Source organism: Erinaceus europaeus, chromosome 4 (genome assembly GCF_950295315.1).
Source record: "Erinaceus europaeus chromosome 4, mEriEur2.1, whole genome shotgun sequence".
NCBI lineage: Eukaryota > Metazoa > Chordata > Mammalia > Eulipotyphla > Erinaceidae > Erinaceus > Erinaceus europaeus.
Genome location: NC_080165.1, coordinates 49,645,961 through 49,662,087, shown reverse-complemented (window position 1 = coordinate 49,662,087; position 16,127 = coordinate 49,645,961). Strand labels below are relative to the sequence as shown.

The 16,127-nt window shown below is 37.5% G+C and overlaps 1 protein-coding gene across 2 annotated transcripts in view; it reads left to right on the top strand.

The window, feature by feature from the left end:
• Nucleotides 1-16,127, top strand: part of RNF182 (ring finger protein 182) — a 57,825-nt gene that overhangs the window by 21,897 nt on the left and 19,801 nt on the right. For both annotated transcript variants that reach the window (XM_060189353.1, XM_060189354.1), the window contains exon 2: nucleotides 8,779-8,870. The gene's annotated coding sequence lies outside the window, so the exon portion shown is untranslated. The remainder of the gene's footprint in view (nucleotides 1-8,778; nucleotides 8,871-16,127) is intronic.

Here is a 16,127-nt window from a genome sequence, read left to right as displayed (position 1 = left end):
CTTTATCCCTCTGGGGGTATGGACCAAAATTCTTTAATGGTGCATAAGGTGTAAGACCTGTTTGGCTTCTGTAATTGCTTCTCTGCTGAAGATGGACATTGGCCAGTCGATCCATACCCCTAGAATGGGAAACATCTTTTTAAAAAATATGTTTAATTTATTTATTTTAATGAGAGAAAGAGAGAGAGAGAGAGAGAGAGAGAAGAGAAGGGAAGATAGAGAAAGAGATACACCAAAGCACTGTTCAGTTCTGCTTTATGGTGGTGCTTGGATTGGAACAGGGACCTCAGAGCCTCAGGCATAAAAATGTCTTTTGCATAACCATTATGCTATCTCCCTAGCCCAGGAGAAAATATTTTAGGTGAGTGTATCTAAGAATTCTGAGGACTTTACTACTATTTTGATTCAGTTTTTGAGTATCCACTGTGTGGAAGCATAGTGTTGGGAACTGTTGACCAAAAGATAAACACCTTCTGGAACTAACAGTGTAGTGACTAGTTTGTGAGTCACTAAATACTGAACTGTGTGTGATGGGCATATGTCTGTGAAAGCATGTGGGAGAGGCATCCAACTGGGACTTGGTAATAATATTTATGATGAAAGAAGGTTGGCTTTGCTAAGGGAGGAAGGTATGGGACTAACTAAAGTGGTTCTGAGAGTAGGAAAAAGAGCTAGGAAGTGAAATTGTGTATATTAAAGTTTTGACATCTCTTGTAGAAACAATGTGACTTCCTTTGGTGAGTTGGAGAGTGGATAGAATGACATACTAGAAGAGGTTGTAAAACATGTTTGGTGAGAAAGGCAGAGGCCACATTAGGAAGATGTTGAAATATTCTAAGAGCAGGGGGAGTAAATTTAATTTGAGTTCTAGAAAATCTCCTTGAGTCCTATGTACAGGCTTAAAAACTTACATCATTTTACCTGCTTTATGTTACATGTATCATCTGTAGCCATAAAGAAGCATTATTTCTTTTTTTTTTCTTTTTTAAAGAACTAGCTCTCTCTCTCTCTCTCTCTCATCTCTTTCTTCCTTTTTCTTTTTTTTGCCTCCAGGGTTATCACTGAGGTTTGGTGCCTGCACTATGAATCCACTGCTCCTGTGGCTATTTTTTTTTTATATTTTTTGAATAGGACAGAGAGAAATTGAGAGAGGGAGGGGAAGATAGAGAGGGAAGAAGATAGACACCAATAGACCTGTTTCACTGCTTATGAAGTGACCCCCCTGCAGGTGGGGAGCTGGGGGCTCGAACCAGGATCCTTGCACAAGTCCTTAAGCTTTGCACTGTGTGCACTTATCCCAGTGTGTCACCTCCTGTCCCCCCCCCCCTTTTTAAAAAATCTTTATTTATTTATTAGATAGAGACAGCCAAAAATTGAGAGGGAATTGGGAGATAGAGAGGGACAGAGACAGAGAGACTCCTACAACACTGCTTCACCATTTGTAGAGCTTTCCCCCTGCAGGCGGGGACCAAAGACTTAACACAGGGCCTTTGTGCATTGTAACATGTGTGCTCAACCAGGTGCATCACCACCCCACCCCACATTTTTCTTTCCAATTTTTTTATTGGTGATTTAATAATGATTAACAAGATTATAAAATAACAGGGGTACAATTCTACAGAGATTCCCATCACTGGAGTTCTATGTCCTATCTTCTCCATTGGAAGTTTTCCTATTCTTTATCCTTTTGGGAGTATGGACCAAAATTCTTTATGGGGTGCAGAAGGTGGAAGGTCTGGCTTCTGTACTTGCTTCTCCACAGGATGTAGATGTTGGAAGGTCAGTCCATAGCCCCAGTCTATTTCTATCTTTTCCTTGTTAGGTAGGGCTCTGGAGAGGTGATGTTCCAGGACACATAGTGAGGTCATATGCTCAGGAAAGTTAGGATGATGACTTGGTGGCTGAAAGGTGGTAAGATATAAAGCATGGAAAATTGTTTAAAAAACAGGAACCCCCCCCCCAAAAAAAAATAGAACAGATGAAACTAGAGGTCTTTATGTAGAAAGAAGCTAGGAAATCTATTTTGGGTATGTTTAAAGGGGCCCATGACTTTGGTAAATTTTGCCTGAGCCTGATAGCTAATGTGCAGGTGTGCTAAAAGTATTATCTGGGAAGATGGTGTCAGAGTTGAGAATAGGTCTAGAAAGTTGGATTAAGGCAGAGAGTAGGTCTCAAACATGAGGAAAGTATATAAATACCATTAACTGTCTACACCATTAATCTCCCGAGCACCCATATATATTCCTGTTTAGCACAGGAGACTATGTAACCTCTGAGTCTCTGTCAGTCTGAGCTCATAGTCCATGGTCACAGCCAGGAACATTCTAGGGTGCATTCATTTCAGTAACAGTCTTCAAGTGGCTTAGTAGGCTGGCCAGCCTCCCTTCAGAGAGTTGGGGCAGTCCCTACCATTGTTGCTCTACAGTAAAGGAAAGACCCTGTAGAGACCCACAAGAGGGCTTATGATGATGTTCCTGATGGAAGTGACCAGTGATGTTGGAGAGAGGGATTCATTAAATATCTAGGCCCATCATATTTTTATGAGAATCCAAAGATTTCCTGACTAGAGCCCCAGATGATGGGGTGGCCTGGTAGTGACCAAGAAGACCATCATTAAAGTTGGTCAGTGTCTTGCTCTTATCCAGCTTTTGTAGTCCTTACTTTATCTGACAAGGTTAGATGTAAAGTGATTGCAGGAAGGAAAGTAGGGGGTAGGAAAGGAGCGTGTCTAGGCCTAAGTAGTAAATATTTGATTAGGTACTTTATGTTGATCTTCTTTTGGTCTTTCTACATGCTTGCTGCACTTATTAAGTCTAAGTCTATTCACAGCAAACTATTTGAACTTTGACTTTGAGGTATGTATTTTCCCCTGACTTATAGATACACATGTCCGTTAGGCTATATGTGTATCTAGGGTCTATAACTTTGTAGGGAATGTGCTGTTTGTAATGGAACTAGAGAGTCCCATGTGTTAGGAAAGGTCTCACCAGATTATTAGAGTTGGAGGGTTGACTTCTCAGGCTTGGCATCTCTAGATACAGTCCAAGGAGAAATGTGGCCTGGTGGTACTGGTTGCATTGATTCAGTTGAGGTCAGCAGAAGCAGTGTCACAGGGGAAGGGATCAAGAGGAGAAGCATGAAGAAATGTAAGCAATGTCTCAGAGGTTCTAAGACAGGGTGTATAATGGATTTTAAAGATAATGAGGAAGGTTCCTTGCTGTCTTAGTTTAAGAAGACAATAGCTATTATTATTATTATTATAATTATTATATAATTATTATAATCAAGTTATTTGGGAGCTTGATTTACAGTATCGTACATGACCTCACCATGATTTATGTTGTTTAATGCTATTTACAAATAACTGTATCTTAGATACTGACAGGACCAGTTAGCAGCAATATTTTTTAAAGAAACTTTGTCATTGAAGGTTAGCACACATACAAATATGTGAATCTCAAGTTGCAGCTCTATACATTTTTCACAAAGTGAACCATTGGTATAGTCTTTAAATATCAAAAAATAAAATAGTCTCTTTATTCCTAGGGTCAGTTCTTTGTCTTCTTTTAATCAGTACCTGCACTGAAAAGGTGCTCCTTATTCTCAGTTCTCTGTAGAAATTTCTGTACAAATAGAGTCACACAGTGTTCACTTTGTTTTATAGTCATCAGCCATTTCTTTGTGATGTTCTTTCATGCTACTGGATCTAGTAATAGCATTTTTTTTTCTGCCTACATTTTAGGTTTTTTTTTTTTCATTGTCTATGCCCCTTTAAATACTTATTTACTGGGTCAGCAAGATAGCTCTGGTTTTTCATGTGTGTGTGTGTGTGAGACTCATATTTGAGCCTTACCCGCCACAGCGCCCTATCTTCCCCCTCTCCTGTTTTTTTGTTTTTGTCTCTTTCTACCAGGAAACACCACCCCAAAGTGGTAAACTTTCTTCAGTGACAAAACAAAGAAAACAAAAACTTCATTGACTGTAGACATTTTGATTCACTTCCTTTTTTTTTGCTCACACCGATTACTGGTAGGAGTAATGATAGTGGATGAAAAATGATATCTCATTATAGCCTTTTGTGTTTTTTTTTAATATGAAATGCTTCACAAATTTGCGTGTCATACTTGTGCAAGAGCTATTTTTTATCGGTATCATTTTAATTTTAGTTTATGTACCACTGAAACCAGCATTCATTGTGTTTTTTATTTGTACTTTCTCAGCAAGTGATTATCTCAATAAAACGCTCTGGAATTCTCTGGATACTAGGGAACAAAGTTTTGTTTGTGTCACAGGGTAGAGAAATAAACTTTATTACATCATTAGAAGTGAGAGAAAAAAGGTGATACGGAGTGACAGACACCTGACATACATTTTAAAAATGAATTTTTTTTTTTTTAAATGTGTAAGTGGGATGTGGACTCGCTGTCCCTTTATTCATTCGGTATGTGTGCACACAGCTATGTAAAATATAAAAATACTAGGGTACATAAACATCTTGAAGCCATACACAGTTGAATTATCTCTCTCATAGTATGTAGACCACTGTATATCATAGTATGTAGACCACTGTATATGTGTTATCTTCAACTCTAGTGAGGATGTAGGCATAATTCAAGGGGTAACAGATAAGGCAGGCTTCATGTAGGCCTGAAGAGCCTGTTGACTACTATCTATATTTACCCAGATTTGGCCCCAACACCCCTAGGGGCTGGAGACAGAACTACAGAGATAATGAAGAATTTCTGATATGTCTGGTGTAATATATACCTAGTATAATGTTAGTAATTAAGATAAATAGTTCAGCGGAGAAATAACAGGCATTATAATTCAGGGGTCTACCAAGAAATCAGAGGCTCTCCAACAAGTGATGTTGAACACTTTTTCATGTTTCATTGACCAGTTGGATAATCTCTTTTGTAAATTGCTAGTTCAAGATTTTATTTTCCCCATTGAAGTTTTTTTTCTTATTGATTTTTATGAAATTCTCTTGATATTTTTAGGCACAAAAATCATGATATATATATATCAGATACTTCTACACTTTGACTTGTGATTTTGTAATGTTTCTTTGTCTAACAAAAAACAGACTAGTTTGAATGAATTTCAATTTATAAATAGTTTATTTAGGTTAGAGCTTTTTGGGTTTTATTTTAAAAAGTTTTTCTTGCAAAAGATACCATACAAATACAAAGGATCATAAGAGCCTATTATGAAAAAATATGTCAATAAATTTGTGAATCCAAAAAAAAAAGATGAGTACTTTTTTTTTTTTTTTTGGAGAAATGCATCCTACCAAGACTAAGTCAAGAAAATATAAAAATCTGAATAGACTCATCAAAAATATGGAAATTGAAGCAGTAATAAAAAACTTGCCCAAAACTCAAAAGCCCAAGATCAGATGAATTTTATCAGTGGAACTCTTTTCAGACCCTTCCAAAAATCAAAGAGGTAATAAATACATTCACGTTTCATGAGGCTAGTGATGACTTGGTATCAAATCAGATAAGCATTAACATAATAATGTGATGAAATAAAGAAACTAGGGCTGACAAGCTACCTCACCGGGTAGCTAGCCTGCTTTGCCATGTTATGCAGGAGACCCAAGTTCATAAACTGGGACCCTGCTGCATTGGAGGAAGCTTTGGTGTTCTGGTGTCTTTCCTTCCTCTATCTTTTCCTTGTCTTTTTATGAAAAAAGATGACCCAGTGTGTCAAAGTAAAAAGCAAGGCAAAACAAAACAAAACTGGTAACTGATAAAAATAATAAATAAATAATTTTAAACAAGAAAAAAAGTGAAAACAGTCTTGTATTCCTGTCATTAACAGATGTGCAATTTTTTTCTAGTTGTTGTTGGGATCAATTTGCTATTTTGTTGAAGAATTTTGTTTATGTCTAAGATTAGAGGTGAGATTACTTATTTTACATTTTTGTATAATTTGCTTTTTTATCAGAATATCAAAGGTATACTGTTTTTTTAATCGGTTGAAAAGTTTTTCTTTGTCAAAATTCTCTGAAAGATATTAGTCATTCATTAAATGTTTGATAGAAAATTCATACATGACAGAATTTTCCCTTTTCTCACTTCTTTAAAATTTATTTGAAAAAAGAAACATTAACAAAACTATAGGATAAGAGGGGTACAACTCGACACAATTCCCACCACCAGATCTCCGCATCCCATCCCCTCCCCTGATAGCTTTCCTATTCTTTAACCCTCTGGGAGTATGGACTCAAGGTCATTGTGGGATGCAGAAGATTGAAGGTCTGGCTCTGTAATTGCTTCTTCACTGAACATAGGCGCTGACTGGTGACTGGTCGACTGAATCATACTCCCAGCCTGTCTCTCTTTCCCTAATGGGGTGGGGCTCAGGGAAGCAGAGCTCCAGGACACACTGGTAGGGTTGTCTGTCCGGGGAAGTCTGGTAGGCATCCTGCTAGCATCTGGAACCTGGTGGCTGAAAAGAGAGTTAACATACAAAGCCAAACAAATTGTTGAACAATAATGGACCTAAAGGCTGGAATAGTGCAGATGAAGTGTTGGGGGGTCTCTGTTTTGTAGATAGCTAGTAGGCATATTTTAGTTATATTCCAAAGGGCCTGTGGCAATACTAGTTTTTTTTTTTTTTCTGTTTCCCTGAGCCTGAAATCTGATATGCAGGTGGATCCAAGTTATTGTCTGGGCATGACTGAATTTTCTTTGTAGAAAAATTTTATTTTATCTTGCTTTATTTGTTTACTTTTATTTTTTTATACTTCTAATGGTTCTTTTTTCTTAAACTTTGTCTTCTAATGTAATGTTTAATAATCTTTTCTGAGATAGTCATAATTTTGGAATATTTTCCTTTTTAAAATTTTCTCTGTCTTTCTGCTTTTGATAAGAAAAGCTCCTTTTAACGTCTCTTATAACACATGCCTAATAGAGCTTTATGTGTTATCTTACATATATATATATATATATAATTTTTTTTTTTTTTACCAGAACACAACTCAGCTCTGACTTATGGTGGTATGGGGGACTGAATTCTGGGACCTCAGAGGTTCAGGTATTAGAGTCTGGAAAAATTTGAATTATAAACATTCCATTTATCTTTGTGTCATTTTCATTGTGTTTTACAAGGAATTTGATTAATATTCTCAAATTCATAGATAAAAGTGTTAACTGAATCTTAAAAGAAAGATGTAGGCTCTCAGTAGAGCTCCCCTTTTAAATGCTGAAATTGACAATACCCACACTCCTTTCCTACCTTCCTTCCTTTCTTCCTTCCTTCCTCCCTCCCTTTCTTCCTTCTTCTCTTTATTTCCTCTTTTTTCTGGGTCAGTCTTACTTTAGATTTATCAAATGTTTTATTCTTTCAATACATATATTTTGACCTTTTGTTATTGTGTATTTAATTTTCAGTTTATTAATTTCTGTTTTGGCAAAGTATTTCCTTCTTCATTTCTGGTTTTGATGAGTTATTTTTCCACCTTTTTGAAGATGGTGAAATTATTGTCAGTTTGATATTTTAGTACATGAGTTCAAAGCTCTGAATATTCCTTTAATCATAGTTTCAATAATATCATACAAGTTATGATATCCTATTTTCACTTTTCTGCTCAAAATATCTTAAATTATGCTTTTTCCTTTGATCTATTAAGACATTTGTTGCTGAATTTCCAATTATTTGATATATATTTTTTCTGACTCCTAGCTTAATTCTGTTATTTTCAAATAATATCCTGTTTTAATTTTTAAAATTAAAAAAATTCTTATATTTGATAGGACAGAAAAAAATTGAAAGCTGAATGGGAGATAGAGATAGAGAGAGAGAGAGAGACATAGAGAGAGAGATGCCTGAAGCTCTGTTCCACTACTTATGAAGCATTTCCCCCTGGCAGGTAAGGTCAGGGGGCTTGAACTTGAGTTCTTGCACTTGGTGACATGTGTTCTCAATTAAGTGTATCACCACCAGGTCCCCCTTTTGATGTTTTTTGAACCTTGTTTTATGGCTGTAGTACAGACACTTTTGGTAAACAATACTGTATGTATATGCTGTAGTTGCTGTGGCACAGTATTCTGTTACATGGAGATTGGCTTAAATTTATTATTTGTAAGTGCATTTGGAATAGTGGCATTAACTCTTTGCTAAATCCAGCATCTGGGGGTAAAGATAATTTATGTTGATCTCTCTCTCTCTCTCCCTCTCTCTCTCTCCCTCTCTCTCTTTCCCTCTCTCTCTCTTTGTAAAGGCTATACTCTCTTGTTTCTTTTCCTTCCTTCCTTTCTTTCTCCCTCAGTGCCCCCTCCCCCCACCATCACCTTGGCTTCTAGTCAGCCAGCACTATTCCACTGCTCCTGGCACATTTCTTCTTCTTTTTCACCCCCGCCTTTAGATAAAGGGTGCAAGTCAGAGGAAAAAAGAGACATCACAATATTGCTTCACACTCAAGGAGCCTTCCCTTTTTGTGGTGCTCCCTTTTGGTAGCCAGGGGCCTAAACCTGAGTCTTCACTTTCTGTAAATTGTGTGCTCTACTGATGAGCCATCACGTGACCCTCTCTTTTAGCATATCTTGATACTTTTATTAGATACTGACCATTTTGAATAATACATCAGAGCAACTGTGGATTGTGAAATTATTATCCACAACTGAGGTTATTGTTGATGGCTCTTTTCTTTGTGATTAATAAATTAACTGACTTAAAATGTTCTTCCCATTATGTATAGCTGATGTCTCTGATTAGTTTTTTTCTGTATCTCTTGTTTATTTTAAATATTTTTATTTATTTGTTTGATAGAGACGGAGAGAAATCAAAAGAGGAGGGGGAGATAGAGAAGAAGAGAGAAAGAAAGACACTACTTCACCATTCATGAAGCTTTCCCTCTGCAGGTGCGTACTGGGGCTTGAACCTGGGTCCCTGAACATTGTAAGAAGTGTGCTCAACCAGGTATGCTACCACTTAGTCCCACTCATACTTTTATTTTTAGCATGTGTACTCTATCAAAGGTGTCACTGCCTGACCCCCTCATCTTTTCTTTTTAAACTTAACTTCCTAGAATGTTTTCCTATGTCTATAACTAAAGGCTCCACGAAGGGTTAGCAAAACATTGTGCTCAAATATCTCAATCTGGTAAGGCTTCCACTCACTTTTGAGGAATCTGTATGGCCTGGGAACCCAAAGTTCAGGTTGTTTTCATGTCTGCCTAGTTTTTATTCCACTGGACACTCTTCTGTCTTCTCTATATGCATGCATTCAGGATCTGTTGTCCACATATGTGCTGCTTGTTTGGACTCCATTCTCTCTCTATTCTGTATGTACACTATTTCTGGTCAACCTAGGCCTATGGAAAGTTTCCCAAGCCTCTTTTATTTATTTATTTTTTTAACTTCTTAAACCGGTATCTATCTTGTCAGTATGTGTCTTGCCCCAAGTAGACTTGTTATTTTAGATTAGGGTAACTGGCCTTTCCTGATTAGCTTGTAAACTAGAGACTTGAAGCCTCAGTGTTTATTATCAAGGGAGTCTCCTTAAAGGTGACAAGAAAGCTTCATTTCTCCCAGTTTTGCCTTGGTTGAAATATCAGGCTGAAGGGAGGCACTTTGTGGTAGGTGTAGCTAAAGTGAAGAGTACTTTTGTTAATCTGTTTTGAAATTCACTCATTTCCTTTGCAGAGAGAAGATTTATCACATCATCATCATTCCTTCATGCCAGAATCTGTTCTGGTTATTATATTTTTGAGACATACAATCTATTTCACCTCCCTCTTTCCCTTCCTTTCTCCCTTCACTTCTCCTTCTCCTCCTCCTCCTCCTTCCCTCCCCTCCCCTCCCCTTCCCTTTTCCTTTCCCTTTCCCTCCCTTCCTTCCTTTCCCTCCCTTCCTTCTTCCCTTCCTTCCTTCCTCCCTTCCTTCCTCCCTCCCTTCCTTCCTTCCTTCCTTCCTTCCTTCCTTCCTTCCTTCCTTCCTTCCTTCCTTCCTTCCTTCCTTCCTTCTTGGGCTTCATGGTTCTGGACCAACTTTTTCATATAGAAATAGAAGGAGGGGAAGGTATCCCAGAGCTAAGCTTCCTCCAGTGTGGTCCCAGGACCTGGCTCAAACATGTATAATGTACAGAACAAAGCAGATAGTCTCACAGATGAATCATCTTGAAGGTCCTATCTTTCTTTTTTTAAAAAACAGATTCCAGATCTTTGGTTAAAATATTCCCTTGTCTTCTATTTTGTTGAGCATATTAATCATAGTTCTCTTAATGTCTATGTCTGATTACTTCAGTATTTGGGTCACCAGTAGGTCACTTTCTTTTGTCTTTCCCCTTGATTTAAGTCGTAGAATGTCAGAAAGTGTATTTGAAAAAAAAGTTGGCTGAGTACTGTCTGAACAACATTACTTTTTGTCATAGTATACTTAAGTTTAATCTGGAAGGCAGAGGTGGGTAATCTACTATGCTTTAATAAAGAATTAAAAAGATTTGATTCTCATCTTTTGTTAAGAAATACTTTACTTTTGGTTTTATTTTATTTTCAAAGTATAATTCTTTAGAGATATGGAAACCTGAGGTATTTACAGGGGTCTTCCTTCTTGGTGAGTCTTAACTCTACACTTTTTTCCTTCATCTTCTAACCCTACCAAAAATATATTTAGCTATTCTTCCTTAATTCCTTTCCCTTCTTCCCTCCCTTCCTTTCTTTCTTCTGCTTTTTTCCATGTATATCACTTTCTCTGTACATGCCACTTAGGATACTTGAAGGGAAATATTAGGTAGATATTGATCTTACTTCTCTCTTCTTTACAATTTTGATGTTTCCAGTCCTACCTCTTTTGGGTAAAACTGATCTCTATTTTTTTTTTAACAAGATGTATAGTGAGCCAAAATATCTGAGCTTTCTTCTTGGCATCTCAGCACTTGAGTGTGCACAAAAATTAGCAAATGTGTTGATGAATAAAATGGCAGAAATCTGTCAGCCTTACCAGTGTATTTTCCTTCTCTCCAGGGTCTTGGTCTTCAAGTCCTGATTCCTGTGATTACTGGTTAAGATCTTGAATATTCTTGCTTTTGTAAATTATACCCCAACTTTTTTTCATGATAAGGTGGGTCTGATGTAAGCTAGGTCATTCTGGAAGTGGAGCTCCAAACATGTTCTTTTTTTTTTTTTTCCTTTGATTAGTCATTGGTGATGTGTGATCATGCAGTTTTTCTGTTCAGTGTTATTGCAGTAGAAGAGAGAGACTTCAGTTAAGATTGAGCTCAACACCATTGAAACAGAAAGTTAGAGGACAGGTGAGAAAGGTTGTCAAGGAAAGTAGGTCTAAGTGATTAGACAGTCTGGGTTTGTTTATTGGTAATCCTGTGGAGGACAAACAAAAATGCCTACAGGACAGGAAGTAGTTTTGCAAATTGGAATAAGGTGGCCACTGAAGGAAGTTAGATTCTCATTCTCCTGTTGTGCTAGAGAGAAAAAGCAGTAACTCCCTAGATATTTGATTTCAGGACCAAGAAGAGATATTTCTGACTAGTAGAAGATCTTCCTTCCTTTCTTGAATATTTACATTTCATTAGAGGGAGGGAAGACTTTATAATTACTGCCCCCCCCCCCAAAAAAAAAAAAAAACACTTTAGGAAAAGGGAGATCAGGTTTGTATGGAGCAAATAATAAATTCTTTTGGCAACATTGATCTTTCTCTGATAGATATTTTAGGAAGTTAGGATCAATATTCTAGGAACATAGCTTTGAGCCGAGAGAAACTGTTACTATTTTTTCTCAGTGTGTTCAGGGATATGGGGAATGAAATCATTTGTGGAGAAAGTTGTAATTCCCATATGACAAGGTTGAACCCTAACTGAGGAGAGAGCTCAGAGGAGTCTGACTAATGTTTAGTCTAGGATGTATCCTGAAGTCTCATCTCTCCAGACCCCTACCCTACTAGGAAAAGATAGAAATGGGGTGGGGGTATGGATTGACCTGCCAATGTCCATGTCTGGCAGAGAAACAGTTATAGAAGCCAGACCTTCCATCTTCTGCACCCCATAAAGAATTTTGGTCCACACTCCCAGAACGATAAAAGAATAAGGAAGTTTCCAATGGAGGGGAAAACAGAAACTCCGGTAGTGGGAACTGTGTCAATTATATCCCTGTTGTCTTACAATCTTGTTAATCATTATTAAATCACTAAAAACAGAATTTTAGTCAAGGAAAGGGTCTTTGTCAATAACAGGAAAAGCAGGAAGTACAGGATGAAACCAGAAATGGAATGGAGATCAGGCTACCTAGAAGGATTTAAAATGTCCAGAACTAAAAAGAAAAAGAAAAAAAATCAGAACTTGCTAGAGGCAAAAAACAAACAAACAAACAAAACCTGTTGTTTAACCAGACTCATTGCATCTGTTATTTTAATTTAGTATGTCTAACAACACTGTAAAGTCAGCACTATCTCTGTGTTGTTAAGAGACAGAAACTCAGGCATTTGAAAATAACACAGGGATCAGCAAAATAGCTCAGTTGCATAGTGTGCTACCTGCCTTGTGCACCATTTGGGTTTGAGCCCATCCCCCATTCCATTCTTCTTCTTCTAGCGTTTGCCCTTCTTCCGTAGCCAGTCAACAGTGTCAGGTTGAGCCTGATGTAAAGTTTTGAGACCTCCTTTGAATCTGGAGAGGTGGCAGTAGTCTGTCTGTAGCCGCAGGGGCAGTTCAGGTCGTCTCTGGCTCCCCAGCGATGGAACATAGCAGCGCACCTGCCATGGCCTGTGCCATTCCATTGAAGGCTGCTTAGACGCTGTGGTCTCTTTAACTCTCTCTCTCTCTCTCTCTGTAAGAACACACACACACACACGCATTTATATGAGTTGACATTCAAACTCAAATTAATTTTTTCCTTAAGAACTCTATTCTCTAATCATCAACATATATTTTAATGTTGTTAGTTTGGAAGTTTGCTCTTTGTAGAAGCAGTTTACATTTATCACAACAATTTGATAAGCTACTTACTGTATGATTGATCCTAAGAGGAAAATTTAGTAAGTTTTAATAAACATTGAATAGTGCAAAAGTAAAATCCATGCCATTGCTTTCAGATGTCCTTTGAATTAACTCCAAAGATAGGGAAATTCTGCTTCTAGTCAAAGTTCCCTGCAATGCTGGAACAGAAAGGTCTTTAGTCATCAAGTTCAGAATCTTAATTTATCAGATTACAAAACTACAACCCAGAGCCAGTTTATTAAAGAAAGCTAGGATTGGTTTAACCAAACATTGTTGTGACACAATTTGAAGATTTACCCTACGATGTCATTTATTTTTTTATTTATATTTATTTATTCCCTTTTGTTGCCCTTGTTTTTTAAATTGTTGTAGTTATTATTGTTGCTGTTGGATAGGACAGAGAGAAATGGAGAGAGGAGGGGAAGACAGAGAGGGAGAGAGAAAGACAGACATCTGCAGACCTGCTTCACCGCCTGTGAAGCTTGAACCAGAGGGCTTGAACCAGGATCCTTAAAGCTGGTCATTGCACTTTGCGCCATGTGTGCTTAGCCTGCTGTGCTACTGCCCAACTACCCTAAGATGTTATTCTTACAGAGTATGTTTATCAAATGTCAAATTGACACTGTGTTGTTAATGCATTTGTACAAAAGGTGAAATTGCCCATAGGTGGACATGATGGTGACTCTGTAGTCACCCTGGTAGTCTTATCATATGCTGGAGCTGGACACTTTGTCTCAAATACTTCTGTCAGAATCTGTATGAGTGGCTCAGTGGTAGAATTCTGAACTTCCACTGTTCCTTTGCCTGACTTTCATTTTGACAGTTTTCCCTCTGCTTTATTTTTAGTACTAGAATAACTGATTAAAAAATCACAGTACAGGCAAGCATCCAAGGAGATGACTCTGTGGGTAAAGGACTTGAATGCATGAGGCCCTGGGATTTGATTCCCAGCACTATATGTGTCAAAGTGGTACTCTGTACATTCTCTCTCTCCCTCTCTCTGTCTCTCTGTCTCTCTCTTTCTCTGTCTGTCTGTCTGTCTCTCCCTGTGTAAATAATCTTTAAAAAGTAAAAGAAAAATATTAAAAATAAATAGATTGTAGTAAGAAATCTAAGAGATTTAAATTCTTGACTACATCTTCTTCTTTTTTTGGTCATCACTGGAGTTTCACCACTACAGGCTGACTATTTCAAACAGAAAGGCAGAAACAGAGATAGACAGAGAGAATTCTAGATGCCAGGGCACCAAAGTTTCCTTCAGGTCAGTGGGGCGAGGCTCTAATCTGGGTGGTGTACATGACAAAGTAAATGTACCATTCAAGTGATTGAAGGTAACTACTCAAGTGAGCTATCTTGTTGTCCCTTGACAAATATTGAAAGGACATTTATATTAAACCAAATTTTATTATTTTTACAAGAGAAGGACACACACACACACACAGAGAGAGAGAGAGAGAGAGAGAGAGAGAGACCAGAGCACTATACCATAATATGTGGCACCTGAGATTGAACCTAGGGCTTTAAGCATGTAAATTATGTGATCCATCATCACTAAACTACTTTTCTGTCCCTAACAATTTTTAAGTGTATAATACTGTACTATTGACTGTCAGTAGTTGTTCAGTCGATGTCTAAAACTTATTCATCTTGTTTAACTGAACCCTTACGATTATTGATTAGTGATTCTTCATTTTCACCTTCCTTCTACTCCCTGGCGACTACCATTCCAATCTTCAATCCTATGAATTTGACTACTTTCAATACTTCATATAGGTGGAATCACATAGTATCTGTCTTGTTGTAACTGACTTACCTCATTTAGCGTCTGTCTCCATGTTCATCTATGTGGTAACATGTGGCAAGATTTTCATCCTTATTGTGATTGGACAGTATCACTTTGTGTTTAGACATCAACAGTTTCTTCCTGTAGTCATCTATGGAGTTGAGGTTGTTTCCAGTTCTTGGTTATTGAGAATAGTGTTACAGTGAACACAGAAGGCTGGTTATCTCTTTAAGATCTAGACTTTATTTTCTTTGGATACGTATCCAAAAGTAGGATTGCTGGATCATATGTGGTTCTATTTTTAATCTTTTGAGGAACATCCACAATGTCTTTTTTTTTTTTTTTGTATCTAGTGAGTTTGAACATTTTTTCACAACTTGTAGGCTATTTGTATGTTATTTTCTTTTTTTAAAAAAAGAAATGTCTATTCCAGCCTTTATTTTCAAATGGAAATATTCAGTAGCTTCTACTATAGAAATGTAGGAGTTCCTAATGTTTCTTGGATACTAGACTCTTATCAGATAATACGATCTACCAACATTTTCTCCAATTCTATAGGTTGTCTTTTTACTCTATTGATTCTGTACAGAAGCTTTTCAGTTTGACACAGCCCATTTTTCTTCTCTGTCTTTTTGGCCTCCCTTTCATTTAGGCTATACTAGTGGTTCTCTAGGTGTGGAGATATTACAAGTCTCTCTATTCTACCCACACTGGATAGGTGAGCTACTAGTGAATATGTACAAGAGAGGAATTATGCAGGCCTAATCCTGGACATGAAAGTGAGGATTTGTTAACATCCGTGGAGTATGAGTAGTAGGAGGGCACTGAGAGAGGATTAGGTTTGTGGCTTTTAGAGTAATCCTTTACAGATGGATCTATGTGGAGAAGAGTGGAGGCAAAACACAACGAGATTCACTTTCATGGAGTCAGAGGATAGGCAATAGGAAACTTCTGGGTTATAAGATGGGGTGAGTCACTGAGAGGTGACACGGTGGTAGAATGCAGGACTTCTATGCATGTGGTCCTGAGTTTGGTTATCTGGCACTACATATGCCAGAATGATGTTCTAGTTTATTCTGATTTTCTTTCCCTACTAGATAAATAGACCCCCTCTTTTTTTTCTCCTTTTAAAGAAAACATGAGGTAAACGAAGGCCCCTTAGAAAATGGAAGTCTATTCCTAGGAAGAGAAAAGTAGAAAACTGGCATAGATTATACTGTAAACAGATATTAAGAGGTGGGGATGAGAAACACAGAAAGGTATAGTTCTCTCTTGTCTGCATTACCTTTGCATACTTTGGATCCTTCTTTTGCAGCATTTACCAAGTGCTATAATTGCTGAATTGCTTTATCCTTTAGATGGTACATTCTTTGATGGCAAGATCATT